This window comes from Oncorhynchus nerka, linkage group LG10, assembly GCF_034236695.1.
Source record: "Oncorhynchus nerka isolate Pitt River linkage group LG10, Oner_Uvic_2.0, whole genome shotgun sequence".
NCBI classification, from domain to species: Eukaryota; Metazoa; Chordata; class Actinopteri; order Salmoniformes; family Salmonidae; genus Oncorhynchus; species Oncorhynchus nerka.
Window position 1 is genome coordinate 91077828 of NC_088405.1, and position 15155 is coordinate 91092982.

The 15155-nt window shown below is 44.9% G+C and overlaps 1 pseudogene; it reads left to right on the forward strand.

Moving 5' to 3' along the window:
- The first annotated feature begins 5711 nt into the window (after positions 1-5711).
- The window catches only part of LOC115117996 (actin-binding LIM protein 3-like), a 183982-nt pseudogene continuing 174538 nt past the window's right edge, over positions 5712-15155 (forward strand).

The following is a 15155-nucleotide window of genomic DNA, read 5'->3' on the forward strand; positions in this document are numbered from 1 at the left end:
ATCAGACAGTGTTGGGTCCATACTATGCATTAGACAGTGTTGGGTTCATACTATGCATTAGACAGTGTTGGGTTCATACTATGTTAGACAGTGTTGGGTTCATACTATGCATTAGACAGTGTTGGGTTCATACCGTACATCAGACAGTGTTGGGTTCATACTATGCATTAGACAGTGTTGGGTTCATACTATGCATTAGACAGTGTTGGGTTCATACTATGCATTAGACAGTGTTGGGTTCATACTATGCATTAGACAGTGTTGGGTTCATACCGTACATCAGACAGTGTTGGGTCCATACTATGCATTAGACAGTGTTGGGTTCATACTATGCATTAGACAGTGTTGGGTTCATACTATGCATTAGACAGTGTTGGGTTCATACTATGCATTAGACAGTGTTGGGTTCATACCGTACATCAGACAGTGTTGGGTTCATACTATGCATTAGACAGTGTTGGGTTCATACTATGCATTAGACCGTGTTGGGTTCATACTATGCATTAGACAGTGTTGGGTTCATACTATGCATTAGACAGTGTTGGGTTCATACCGTACATCAGACAGTGTTGGGTCCATACTATGCATTAGACAGTGTTGGGTTCATACTATGCATTAGACAGTGTTGGGTTCATACTATGCATTAGACAGTGTTGGGTTCATACTATGCATTAGACAGTGTTGGGTTCATACTATGCATTAGACAGTGTTGGGTCCATACCGTACATCAGAGAGTGTTGGGTTCATACTATGCATTAGACAGTGTTGGGTTCATACCGTACATCAGAGAGTGTTGGGTCTATACCGTACATCAGAGAGTGTTGGGTTCATACCGTACATCAGAGAGTGTTGGGTCCATACCGTACATCAGAGAGTGTTGGGTTCATACCGTACATCAGAGAGTGTTGGGTTCATACTATGCATTAGACAGTGTTGGGTTCATACCGTACATCAGAGAGTGTTGGGTCCATACCGTACATCAGACAGTGTTGGGTTCATACTATGCATTAGACAGTGTTGGGTTCATACCTATGCATCAGACAGTGTTGGGTCCATACTATACATCAGACAGTGTTGGGTTCATACTATGCATTAGACAGTGTTGGGTTCATACTATGCATTAGACAGTGTTGGGTTCATACTATGCATTAGACAGTGTTGGGTTTATACTATGCATCAGACAGTGTTGGGTTCATACTATGCATTAGACAGTGTTGGGTCCATACTATGCATTAGACAGTGTTGGGTTCATACTATGCATTAGACAGTGTTGGGTTCATACTATGCATTAGACAGTGTTGGGTTCATACTATGCATTAGACAGTGTTGGGTTCATACTATGCATTAGACAGTGTTGGGTTCATACTATGCATTAGACAGTGTTGGGTTCATACCGTACATCAGACAGTGTTGGGTCCATACTATGCATTAGACAGTGTTGGGTTCATACTATGCATTAGACAGTGTTGGGTCCATACCGTACATCAGACAGTGTTGGGTTCATACTATGCATTAGACAGTGTTGGGTTCATACTATGCATTAGACAGTGTTGGGTTCATACTATGCATTAGACAGTGTTGGGTCCATACCGTACATCAGACAGTGTTGGGTCCATACTATGCATTAGACAGTGTTGGGTTCATACCGTACATCAGACAGTGTTGGGTTCATACCGTACATTAGACAGTGTTGGGTTCATACCGTACATCAGACAGTGTTGGGTTCATACCGTACATTAGACAGTGTTGGGTTCATACTATGCATTAGACAGTATTGGGTTCATACTATGCATTAGACAGTGATAGGACGCATCCTGATTATGAACCGTTCTCCTAAAGTGTGCACTTGCACACTGCCAGACATTGGATTGGAGGGGGTTTTTAGGGGGTAGGGAGTTTCCACCAATGTTAAATGCATGATGGGAAGTGTGCACAATCTGCAGTAGCTACATCCAGCTCTGGATTTATATATTAATAATATGTACTCATTGATTGTTGAAGAATATAACTTATAAATGACTCATGAGCTTAGTTCAACTGTCGTAGTCTATCAGAACCCAAAATATAGTTTCAGTCCATTGTTGGTAAACAAAGTCAATGTAAAGTGTTGTAAACAAACACTATATAGCTTTGAAACATGGACGGTCAGTCCTTGCATTCAGAGCTCTAGCTATGCTCCCGAGTGGCGCAGCGGTCTAAGTCACTGCATCTCAGTGATTGAGGCGTCACTACAGACCCTGGTTCGATTCCAGGCTGTATCACAACCGGCAGTGATTGGCCGGCGCACAATTGGCCCAGCGTCATTAGGGTTTGGCCGGGGTAGGCTGTCATTGTAAATAATAATTTGTTCTTACCTGACTTGCCTAGTTAAATAAAGGTTAAATAAAAAAATATATATTTCTTAAGCATGAAGAAAGTACAAACCTGCACTCACTGAACTATTCTATATACGTTTTAATGTATATTTTTGCAGCAGAGGTCAGAAAAACATATTTATTTCATAGAACTGTATGTAAATAATGTATGTAAATAATGAATGTAAATAATTTATGAACCCGGCTCCCGAGACCTTTTGTCACCACAAACATGAAATGAGCTGAGCACGCCAATTTCTCTTTCTATATTTCTTAAGCCACACCCCTCAGCATTTAACAAAGCAAGTGGGGGATTGTCCCTTCAAAGGGTGGCAAATCAGAATGCAGCCTTGTTCAGTCCAGTCCAGTGTCTCATCCTGATCAACACTGACCCCCTCTGGATCTAGGGGAGGCCTACTAGTGAAACCATCACGCATCAGTGTGTTCTCTACATCGAAAGGTGCACAGTGATTCATAATCAGTGCAAGCTGAGAGTGATTGATCTCTAACGTTACAGGGAGATCAACTAATGCATGTGGAGTGATTAGAAATGTAACAGTCACTTATTTTACTGTTACTATAGTGTTGAAATGAGGCAAGGGCAAGTAATAGAACTGACCAGGGTTTGAAGAGAAAGCATCTTTTTATTTTATGTTTATTTCACCTTTATTTAACCAGGTAGGTTAGTTATTTCACCTTTATTTAACCAGGTAGGTTAGTTATTTCACCTTTATTTAACCAGGTAGGTTAGTTATTTCACCTTTATTTACCCAGGTAGGTTAGTTATTTCACCTTTATTTACCCAGGTAGGTTAGTTATTTCACCTTTATTTAACCAGGTAGGTTAGTTATTTAACCTTTATTTAACCAGGTAGGTTAGTTATTTCACCTTTATTTAACCAGGTAGGTTAGTTATTTCACCTTTATTTACCCAGGTAGGTTATTTCACCTTTATTTAACCAGGTAGGTTAGTTATTTCACATTTATTTAACCAGGTAGGTTAGTTATTTCACCTTTAATTTAACCAGGTAGGTTAGCTATTTCACCTTTATTTAACCAGGTAGATTAGTTATTTCACCTTTAATTTAACCAGGTAGGTTAGCTAGTTCACCTTTATTTAACCAGGTAGATTAGTTATTTCACCTTTAATTTAACCAGGTAGGTTAGTTATTTCACCTTTATTTAACCAGGTAGATGAGTTATTTCACCTTTAATTTAACCAGGTAGGTTAGTTATTTCACCTTTATTTAACCAGGTAGATGAGTTATTTCACCTTTAATTTAACCAGGTAGGTTAGTTATTTCACCTTTATTTAACCAGGTAGATGAGTTATTTCACCTTTAATTTAACCAGGTAGGTTAGTTATTTCACCTTTATTTAACCAGGTAAATGAGTTATTTCACCTTTAATTTAACCAGGTAGGTTAGTTATTTCACCTTTATTTAACCAGGTAGATGAGTTATTTCACCTTTAATTTAACCAGGTAGGTTAGTTATTTCACCTTTATTTAACCAGGTAGATGAGTTATTTCACCTTTAATTTAACCAGGTAGGTTAGTTATTTCACCTTTATTTAACCAGGTAGATGAGTTATTTCACCTTTAATTTAACCAGGTAGGTTAGTTATTTAACCTTTATTTAAGCAGGTAGATTAGTTATTTCACCTTTAATTTAACCAGGTAGGTTAGTTATTTCACCTTTATTTGACCAGGTACGTTAGTTGAGAACAAGTTCTCATTACAACTGCGACCTGGCCAAGATAAAGCAAAACAGTGCGACACAAACAACAACACAGAGTTACACATGGAGTAAACAAGTGTACAGTCAATAATACAATAGAAAAAAATAAAGTCTATATATAGTGTGTGCAAATGACATGAGGATGTAAGGCAATAAATAGGCCATAGTAGCAAAGTAATTACAATTTACAGATTAACACTGGAGTGATAAATGAGCAGATGATGATGATGTGCAAGTAGAAATACTGGTGTGCAAAAGAGCAGAAAGGTAAATAAAAACAATAAAGTAGGTAGATTGGATGAGCTATTTACAGATAGATATCATCTAAATGGTTAGTGCAATCTGGAATCCTTGGGACGTCCCTATCCTAAACCCTAACCTTAACCCTTAACCCCTACCCTAACCATAACTGTGACCCTAACCCTAACCTTAACCCCTACCCTAACCCTAACCTTAACCCCTACCCTAACCCTAACCTTAACCCCTACCCTAACCTTAACCCCTACCCTAACCATAACTGTGACCCTAACCCTAACCTTAACCCCTACCCTAACCTTAACCCCTACCCTAACCATAACTGTGACCCTAACCCTAACCTTAACCCCTACCCTAACCTTAACCCCTACCCTAATCTTAACCCCTACCCTAACCATGACTGCGACCCTAACCCTCATCTTAACCATTTTACATGTCAACTTCAATTGACATCAATTGGGGCGGCAGGGTAGCTTAGTGGTTAGAGCGTTGGACTAATGACCGGAAGGTTGCAAGTTCAAACCCCCGAGCTGACAAGGTACAAATCTGTCGTTCTGCCCCTGAACAGGCAGTTAACCCACTGTTCCTAGGCCGTCATTGAAAATAAGAATTTGTTCTTAACTGACTTGCCTAGTTAAATAAAGGTTAAAAAAAAAAAAAAAAAAAAAAATGGGGTAGGGATGTCCCAAGGATCTCCGATAGCAATGACTGTATTTAAATGACCACTAGTGTTGCCAACTATATTTAGCGAGTATTCAGACCCCTCTAACAACACATTTTCAAAAAAGCGAATAGCGACAAATCCAAAATCTTTTTCTGGTGTTATTGGAGACTTTTGTAAGACTGACGTGAAAGCGCAGCAGTCCCTCCCAGCTGCAGTCAGAGCAGGAGATGTTCACCCCTCCCAGTCTAGACTGCAAACGAATCGTGCATGCTGGAAGCCATGTAATAATTATTTAAATAATGATGAGGAAAAACTGTAGGTTGCCCAAATCTTGGAGTTTAATAGACATATTTATTTTACAATCTTCTCTTTTTAGTCATACATGTGGCTAGGACTTAGGAAGCCCAGTAAGGAAGCCCAGTAAGTATCCTAAGCTTAACTCTACATTAACTATTTTTTAGGTTCTGATAATTACAAAAAGGCACATTTGCATACTACCTGGGAGGACCGTTTCCATGTCACTCAGACACCCACATGTAGGCCTATCCTTCCTGCCAATGAAACGTAGCAGACAACCTCGTTCCTCTTAAATTGAGTTGGGTAAAAAGCATGTTGGACCACTGCTCGGCGCTCGCGTACCATTTCGGTCCACCGCTCCATCCTGCCACTGCGCTCAGATCCGGTCATCCGAAAAGCTTCTACTCACCAGAGCGCATTGACAGCAGCGATGTACAAGTAGCCTACTACCATCGAAAGCGCAGCCTCGTTACTGTATTCCTCAGAAGAAAGGATGCGGTGACGATGGAACAAGACAGAGCAGCTCTGTAGTAGCCTACTGTACAACAATTCCAATCCGGATTTACATGAAATCCCCAACTGTCTCTACCAGAGCATTGTTGTAATCCGCTTCTGAACAGAGGGAACACCCCGTCTTTTCCAATCAGGTTTCAGATTGATTCTTCACCTTGCTTAGAGAGGATAGGCACCCTGGACTGTATTCGGAGCTGAGAGAAGGCTGAGGAGTTTGGAGCTGCTCTGAGCTGAAACCCTAAAAATTAAATATGCCAGACTCGCTCTAGTATTTTTCATTATTTTTGTTTTATTTTCTACCTATTACACAGCAGGACATGGTGCATATGACAACTGTATTTATCCAGTAACCTAATAGTTATCCCTTTTCAAATGCCAACTCAACAATGAACTCTAATGGTAAGTAGCCTAATACTTCCTGTTATAATTTGTAATGATGTTTTTCATTACATTCTTTTACCTTTGTAAAGAAAGTGAATTCAGAGAAAGGCATTGAACCTTCATACAGGTAAAAAAGGAAACTTAAGTTACTAAACCTGATTTTGCAGTATTTACTGTGGCAATGTATGTGGGTGTAACCTACTAGAGAACAAGGCTCAGTGGTGCTTTAGGTTGCCTAGTGAGGGGAAGTGGAGGTATGGAATTGTTGTGTAGGGGTTACACTCAGTACTGTAACACCTGCACATTCTAAATGACCCTCACCTCACCTTCTCTCTCTCTCTCTCTCTCTCTCTCTCTCTCTCTCTCTCTCTCTCTCTCTTTCACTCTCTCTCTTTCTCTCTGTGTGTCTCTCTCTCTCTCTCTTTCACTCTCTCTCTTTCTCTCTGTGTGTCTCTCTATCTCTCTCTTTCACTCTCTCTTTCTTTCTCTATCTCTGTCTCTCTGTGTGTCTCTCTCTATCTCTCTCTTTCACTCTCTCTCTTTCTTGCTCTCTCTCTAACATGTACACAGACAAACCCACTCAATCAGTTCAATTGTTTATTTATATATTTCACATCATCTTACTCAGGTGGATTTGTCTCAAAGTGCTTCAGTGTGCTAGACTGTGGGGTGGGACAAGGTGTAGCCATATCCTATGATTGAACTACTTGACACTCACACTGAGATTCATCTTGGGAGAGATTTCTCGCAATTCCGAATGGAGGGGGGTGGTTTTAGTGGTGGAATTATCATCAACAAGCCATGCAGGTTTAGTAAGACCCTCCTACATCCAAATCAACAGCAGGGAACCGGCTTGGGATGGTTTAACCTCTAGCAGACGGCTTGGGATTGTTTAACCTCTAGCAGACGGCTTGGGATGGTTTAACCTCAAGCAGAAGGCTTGGGATGGTTTAACCTCTAGCAGACGGCATGAGATGGTTTAACCCCTAACAGACGGCTTGGGATGGTTTAACCTCTAGCAGACGGCTTGGGATGGTTTAACCTCTAGCAGATGGCGTGGGATGGTTTAACCTCTAACAGACGGCTTGGGATGGTTTAACCTCTAGTACACGGCTTGGGATGGTTTAACCTCTAGCAGATGGCGTGGGATGGTTTAACCTCTAACAGACGGCTTGGGATGGTTTAACCTCTAGCAGATGGCTTGGGATGGTTTAACCTCTAGCAGATGGCTTGGGATGGTTTAACCTCTAGCAGACGGCTTGGGATGGTTTAACCTCTAGCAGACGGCTTGGGATTGTTTAACCTCTAGCAGACGGCTTGGGATGGTTTAACCTCTAGTAAACGGCTTGGGATGGTTTAACCTCTAACAGACGGCTTGGGATGGTTTAACCTCTAGCAGACGGCTTGGGATTGTTTAACCTCTAGCAGACGGCTTGGGATGGTTTAACCTCAAGCAGGCGGCTTGGGATGGTTTAACCTCTAGCAGACGGCTTGGGATGGTTTAACCTCAAGCAGGCGGCTTGGGATGGTTTAACCTCTAGCAGGCGGCTTGGGATGGTTTAACCTCTAGCAGGCTGCTTGGATGGTTTAACCTCTAGCAGACGGCTTGGGATGGTTTAACCTCTGTCAGACGGCTTGGGATGGTTTAACCTCTGTCAGACGGCTTGGGATGGTTTAACCTCTAGCAGGCGGCTTGCGATGGTTTAACCTCTAGCAGACGGCTTGGGATGGTTTAACCTCTAACAGACGGCTTGGGATGGTTTAACCTCTGTCAGACGGCTTGGGATGGTTTAACCTCTAGCAGGCGGCTTGCGATGGTTTAACCTCTAGTAAACGGCTTGGGATGGTTTAACCTCTAGTAAACGGCTTGCGATGGTTTAACCTCTAGTACACGGCTTGGGATGGTTTAACCTCTAACAGACGGCTTGGGATGGTTTAACCTCTAGCAGACGGCTTGGGATGGTTTAACCTCTAGCAGACGGCATGAGATGGTTTAACCCCTAACAGACGGCTTGGGATGGTTTAACCTCTAGCAGACGGCTTGGGATGGTTTAACCTCTAGCAGATGGCGTGGGATGGTTTAACCTCTAACAGACGGCTTGGGATGGTTTAACCTCTAGTACACGGCTTGGGATGGTTTAACCTCTAGCAGATGGCGTGGGATGGTTTAACCTCTAACAGACGGCTTGGGATGGTTTAACCTCTAGCAGATGGCTTGGGATGGTTTAACCTCTAGCAGATGGCTTGGGATGGTTTAACCTCTAGCAGACGGCTTGGGATGGTTTAACCTCTAGCAGACGGCTTGGGATTGTTTAACCTCTAGCAGACGGCTTGGGATGGTTTAACCTCTAGTAAACGGCTTGGGATGGTTTAACCTCTAACAGACGGCTTGGGATGGTTTAACCTCTAGCAGACGGCTTGGGATTGTTTAACCTCTAGCAGACGGCTTGGGATGGTTTAACCTCAAGCAGGCGGCTTGGGATGGTTTAACCTCTAGCAGACGGCTTGGGATGGTTTAACCTCAAGCAGGCGGCTTGGGATGGTTTAACCTCTAGCAGGCGGCTTGGGATGGTTTAACCTCTAGCAGGCTGCTTGCGATGGTTTAACCTCTAGCAGACGGCTTGGGATGGTTTAACCTCTGTCAGACGGCTTGGGATGGTTTAACCTCTGTCAGGCGGCTTGGGATGGTTTAACCTCTAGCAGGCGGCTTGCGATGGTTTAACCTCTAGCAGACGGCTTGGGATGGTTTAACCTCTAACAGACGGCTTGGGATGGTTTAACCTCTGTCAGACGGCTTGGGATGGTTTAACCTCTAGCAGGCGGCTTGCGATGGTTTAACCTCTAGTAAACGGCTTGGGATGGTTTAACCTCTAGTAAACGGCTTGCGATGGTTTAACCTCTAGTACACGGCTTGGGATGGTTTAACCTCTAACAGACGGCTTGGGATGGTTTAACCTCTAGCAGACGGCTTGGGATGGTTTAACCTCTAGCAGACGGCTTGGGATGGTTTAACCTCTAACAGACGGCTTGGGATGGTTTAACCTCTAACAGACGGCTTGGGATGGTTTAACCTCTAACAGACGGCTTGGGATGGTTTAACCTCTAGCAGACGGCTTGGGATGGTTTAACCTCTAACAGACGGCTTGGGATGGTTTAACTCTCTTGGGATGGTTTAACCTCTAGCAGGCGGCTTGGGATGGTTTAACCTCTAACAGACGGCTTGGGATGGTTTAACCTCTAGCAGACGGCTTGGGATGGTTCAACCTCTAGTAAACTTGGGATGGTTTAACCTCTAGAAGACGGCTTGGGATGGTTTAACCTCTAGAAGACGGCTTGGGATGGTTTAACCTCTAGTAAACGGCTTGGGATGGTTTAACTCTGTCAGATGGCTTGGGATGGTTTAACCTCTGTCAGACGGCTTGGGATTGTTTAACCTCTAACAGACGGCTTGGGATGGTTTAACCTCTGTCAGACGGCTTGGGATGGTTTAACCTCTAGTAGATGGCTTGGGATGGTTTAACCTTGGGATGGTTTAACCTCTAACAGACGGCTTGGGATGGTTTAACCTCTAGCAGGTGGCTTGGGATGGTTTAACCTCTGTCAGATGGCTTGCGATGGTTTAACCTCTAGCAGACGGCTTGGGATGGTTTAACCTCTGTCAGACGGCTTGGGATGGTTTAACCTCTGTCAGACGGCTTGGGATGGTTTAACCTCTAGCAGGCGGCTTGCGATGGTTTAACCTCTAGCAGACGGCTTGGGATGGTTTAACCTCTGTAAGACGGCTTGGGATGGTTTAACCTCTGTAAGACGGCTTGGGATGGTTTAACCTCTAGCAGGCGGCTTGCGATGGTTTAACCTCTAGTAAACGGCTTGGGATGGTTTAACCTCTAGTAAACGGCTTGCGATGGTTTAAGCTCTAGTACACGGCTTGGGATGGTTTAACCTCTAACAGACGGCTTGGGATGGTTTAACCTCTAGCAGACGGCTTGGGATGGTTTAACCTCTAGCAGACGGCATGAGATGGTTTAACCCCTAACAGACGGCTTGGGATGGTTTAACCTCTAGCAGACGGCTTGGGATGGTTTAACCTCTAGCAGATGGCGTGGGATGGTTTAACCTCTAACAGACGGCTTGGGATGGTTTAACCTCTAGTACACGGCTTGGGATGGTTTAACCTCTAGCAGATGGCGTGGGATGGTTTAACCTCTAACAGACGGCTTGGGATGGTTTAACCTCTAGCAGATGGCTTGGGATGGTTTAACCTCTAGCAGATGGCTTGGGATGGTTTAACCTCTAGCAGACGGCTTGGGATGGTTTAACCTCTAGCAGACGGCTTGGGATTGTTTAACCTCTAGCAGACGGCTTGGGATGGTTTAACCTCTAGTAAACGGCTTGGGATGGTTTAACCTCTTTGGGATGGTTTAACCTCTAGCAGACGGCTTGGGATTGTTTAACCTCTAGCAGACGGCTTGGGATGGTTTAACCTCTTGGGATGGTTTAATCTTGGGATGGTTTAACCTCAGCATGGGATGGTTTAACCTCTAGCAGGCGGCTTGGGATGGACCTCTAGCAGGCTGCTTGCGATGGTTTAACCTCTAGCAGACGGCTTGGGATGGTTTAACCTCTGTCAGACGGCTTGGGATGGTTTAACCTCTGTCAGGCGGCTTGGGATGGTTTAACCTTAGCAGGCGGCTTGCGATGGTTTAACCTCTAGCAGACGGCTTGGGATGGTTTAACCTCTAACAGACGGCTTGGGATGGTTTAACCTCTGTCAGACGGCTTGGGATGGTTTAACCTCTAGCAGGCGGCTTGCATGGTTTAACCTCTAGTAAACGGCTTGGGATGGTTTAACCTCTAGTAAACGGCTTGCGATGGTTTAACCTCTAGTACACGGCTTGGGATGGTTTAACCTCTAACAGACGGCTTGGGATGGTTTAACCTCTAGCAGACGGCTTGGGATGGTTTAACCTCTAGCAGACGGCTTGGGATGGTTTAACCTCTAACAGACGGCTTGGGATGGTTTAACCTCTAACAGACGGCTTGGGATGGTTTAACCTCTAACAGACGGCTTGGGATGGTTTAACCTCTAGCAGACGGCTTGGGATGGTTTAACCTCTAACAGACGGCTTGGGATGGTTTAACCTCTAACAGACGGCTTGGGATGGTTTAACCTCTAGCAGGCGGCTTGGGATGGTTTAACCTCTAACAGACGGCTTGGGATGGTTTAACCTCTAGCAGACGGCTTGGGATGGTTCAACCTCTAGTAAACGGCTTGGGATGGTTTAACCTCTAGAAGACGGCTTGGGATGGTTTAACCTCTAGAAGACGGCTTGGGATGGTTTAACCTCTAGTAAACGGCTTGGGATGGTTTAACCTCTGTCAGATGGCTTGGGATGGTTTAACCTCTGTCAGACGGCTTGGGATGGTTTAACCTCTAACAGACGGCTTGGGATGGTTTAACCTCTGTCAGACTTGGGATGGTTTAACCTCTAGTAGATGGCTTGGGATGGTTTAACCTCTAGCAGACGGCTTGGGATGGTTTAACTCTCTTGGGATGGTTTAACCTCTAGCAGGCGGCTTGGGATGGTTTAACCTCTGTCAGATGGCTTGGGATGGTTTAACCTCTGTCAGACGGCTTGGGATGGTTTAACCTCTAACAGACGGCTTGGGATGGTTTAACCTCTGTCAGACGGCTTGGGATGGTTTAACCTCTAGTAGATGGCTTGGGATGGTTTAACCTCTAGCAGACGGCTTGGGATGGTTTAACCTCTGTCAGACGGCTTGGGATGGTTTAACCTCTGTCAGACGGCTTGGGATGGTTTAACCTCTAGTAGATGGCTTGGGATGGTTTAACCTCTAGCAGACGGCTTGGGATGGTTTAACCTCTAGTAGATGGCTTGGGATGGTTTAACCTCTAGCAGACGGCTTGGGATGGTTTAACCTCTGTCAGACGGCTTGGGATGGTTTAACCTCTGTCAGACGGCTTGGGATGGTTTAACCTCTAGCAGACGGCTTGGGATGGTTTAACCTCTGTCAGATGGCTTGGGATGGTTTAACCTCTAGTAAACGGCTTGGGATGGTTTAACCTCTAACAGACGGCTTGGGATGGTTTAACCTCGGGCAGGCTTTGGGGTGAATTAATATTCCTTCAATCAATCAATCAATCAGTCATTGATGGGTGGGGTATGATATTGGTTTGTGTTTATTCATTGATCTCGGTGTTAATGAGTGCGCTTTCTGGTCTGGGATTTGTCCGTGCAAATATTACGCAGAATGCCTTGAGGAAAATTGATGGAACACTACAAAGACACCTTTTGAATGTGAATCATTTCTCATTGTTAGTAACGATCTCCTGCCTCTACATAACTGTTGCCTGTAAATTCACAATATAACTTTAGCATTTACAGATATTTCTAGTAACATCTTTCTAGCATTTACTCGGATCTATGAATGATCGTGTGTTGTGTTCTCTTGACAGTTTAGAATAGATTATAGATTCAATCTCCTGTGTTCCCCCTGCTGGAGAAAATTTCATCATGCCAAAATATTGTTCTCTGGTGCTGTGGTGAAACGGCAGCCAAACAAGAGGATTAAGCAGCGCTCCTGCAGCCTAGTCCTGGCCTGGTCTGACTGACTGGCTGACTGACTGGTTGCTGCAGCCTAGTGCTGGCCTGGTCTGTCTGACTGACTGACTGGTTGCTGCGCCCTAGTGCTGGCCTGGTCTGACTGACTGACTGGTTGTTGCAGCCTAGTGCTGGCCTGGTCTGACTGACTGACTGATTGCTGTGCCCTAGTGCGTGCCTGGTCTGACTGACTGACTGGTTGCTGTAGCCTAGTGCTGGCCTGGTCTGACTGACTGGTAATCCAGCAGGTTGCTGTTGCAGCTAGCACGTGCCCCTGCGCCTCATGTTACAATCGCTCTATTTTGGCCCAATGTCATCTCTGGAATTATTTTGGTGTGCAGCTGACAAGCAAAAAGAGAGTGTCTTTGTGTCTGTGCCACCTCTACCACATATACACCTACACCTGGTAATGTTATCATTCAGCAAAGCAGGTGGTTAGAGTAAGCCACTGCCAGGGCTGTACTCTAGCAAAGTGTATGACCTCAATATCAATGTGCATATATGGATATATGTTCCACGTCAGCTGTAAGCCAGCTGTTTTAGGCTAGTCTCTCTGTTGATCATCTTTTTCTATGATTCCAAGGGTCCTTAAGAAAACTGAAAAAACACAGAAAAGTTCCACATTAACAGCATTTCTTAGACACGACTATTATCCCAATTGTAACAAATACTCCGGGAGTCAGGAAGCAGGTGCAGAAGGTGAATTTAATAAAGAAATGATACAGATGAACAAACATGAGAAGCATACAGAACGTGAGAGAAAACAATACTACCTAATGACTGCCGTCAACTGAGGGGCTAAATAAAGTAATCACGGAGAAAATGATAACCAGGTGTGCGTAATGATGGGGAGCAGGTGTGCGTAATGATGGGGAGCAGGTGTGCGTAATGATAGTTGCCAGGGCCTGTGGTTAGTAGACCGGTCGACGTCGAGCGCCGGAGGAAGGGAGCAGGTGTAGGTGTAACACCGTGTCTGATGGGATTGTGTAAAACTGCTTTTTCATAGAAAGCTGTCTCCATTGGTGGTCAGTCCCTTTGGTGTGGTAATAACAAACGTGTTAAAAGCACATCAGTAGCTGCTAATAGCCTGCTATTCATAATATCAGTCATGCTTGTCCAGACCAGGGGGGGGGGGGGGGGGGTAATAACAACGCGCCACTCTTTAACCATACTGACTGGGATTTTATTTTAGTTCTGTTTAGTATTAGTAAGGAAAAGAATCGAGTGGTGCATCATGTTTGACGCCGATAGCTAGCCCTGATCTCTCTGAATGGGCATGCAATGTCATCCCAGATTGCACATGACATTATGACACACTTCAGAGGGAGCCACAAACTGCTCACTGTGTACAGTAAGTATGCTGCCTCCCCATTTATCTTTCTCTCTCTCCATCTCTCTCTATATCTCTCTCCCTTCTTTCTCTTACTCTCTCTCTCGACACATATCAACACCATCATCCCAGACAACCCACTCCAATTCGCATTCCTCCCCAACAGATCCACAGATGACACAATATCAATTGCACTTCCGACTGCCCTCTCCCACCTGGACAAGAGGGGAATTAACTATGTGAGAATTCTGTTTATAGACTACAGCTCAGCGTTCAACAGCATAGTCCCCTCCAAGCTCATCACCAAGCTAGGGATCCTGGGACTGAACCTCTCCCTTTGCAACTGGGTCCTGGACTGCATAACGGGCCGTCCCCAGGTGGTGAGGGTAGGCAACAACACTTCCACCACGCTGACCCTCAACACGGGGTCCCCTCAGGGTGTGTGCTTACTCCCCTCTTATACTCCCTTTTCACTCACGACTGCGTGGCCATGCACGACTCCAACACCATCATCAAGTTTGCTGGCTTAGCAATGGCTGTAGGCCTGATCACCAACGGCGATGAGTCAGCATACAGGGAGGAAGTCATAGACTTAGCAGTGTGTTTCCAGGATAGCAACCTCTCCCTCAACGTCAGTAAGACCAAGGAGCTGATCGTGGACTACAGGAGAAAGAGGGGAGAGAACGCCCCGATCCACATCGACGGGGCTGTTGTGGAGCAGGTCGAGAGCTTCAAGTTCCTTGGCGTCCACATCACTAAGGACCTAACATGGCCCACACATACACGCACAGTCGTGAAGAGGGCACGACAGCGCCTTTTCACCAGCAGGAGGCTGAAAAGATTTGGTATGGGCCCTCGGATCCTCAAAAAGTTCTACAGCTGCACCATCAAGAGCACCATCACTGGCTGCATTACCGCTTTGTATGGCAAATACACCGCCCTTAACCGCAAATCACTACAGAGGGTGGTGTGGACAGCCCAGTACATCACTGGGGCCAAG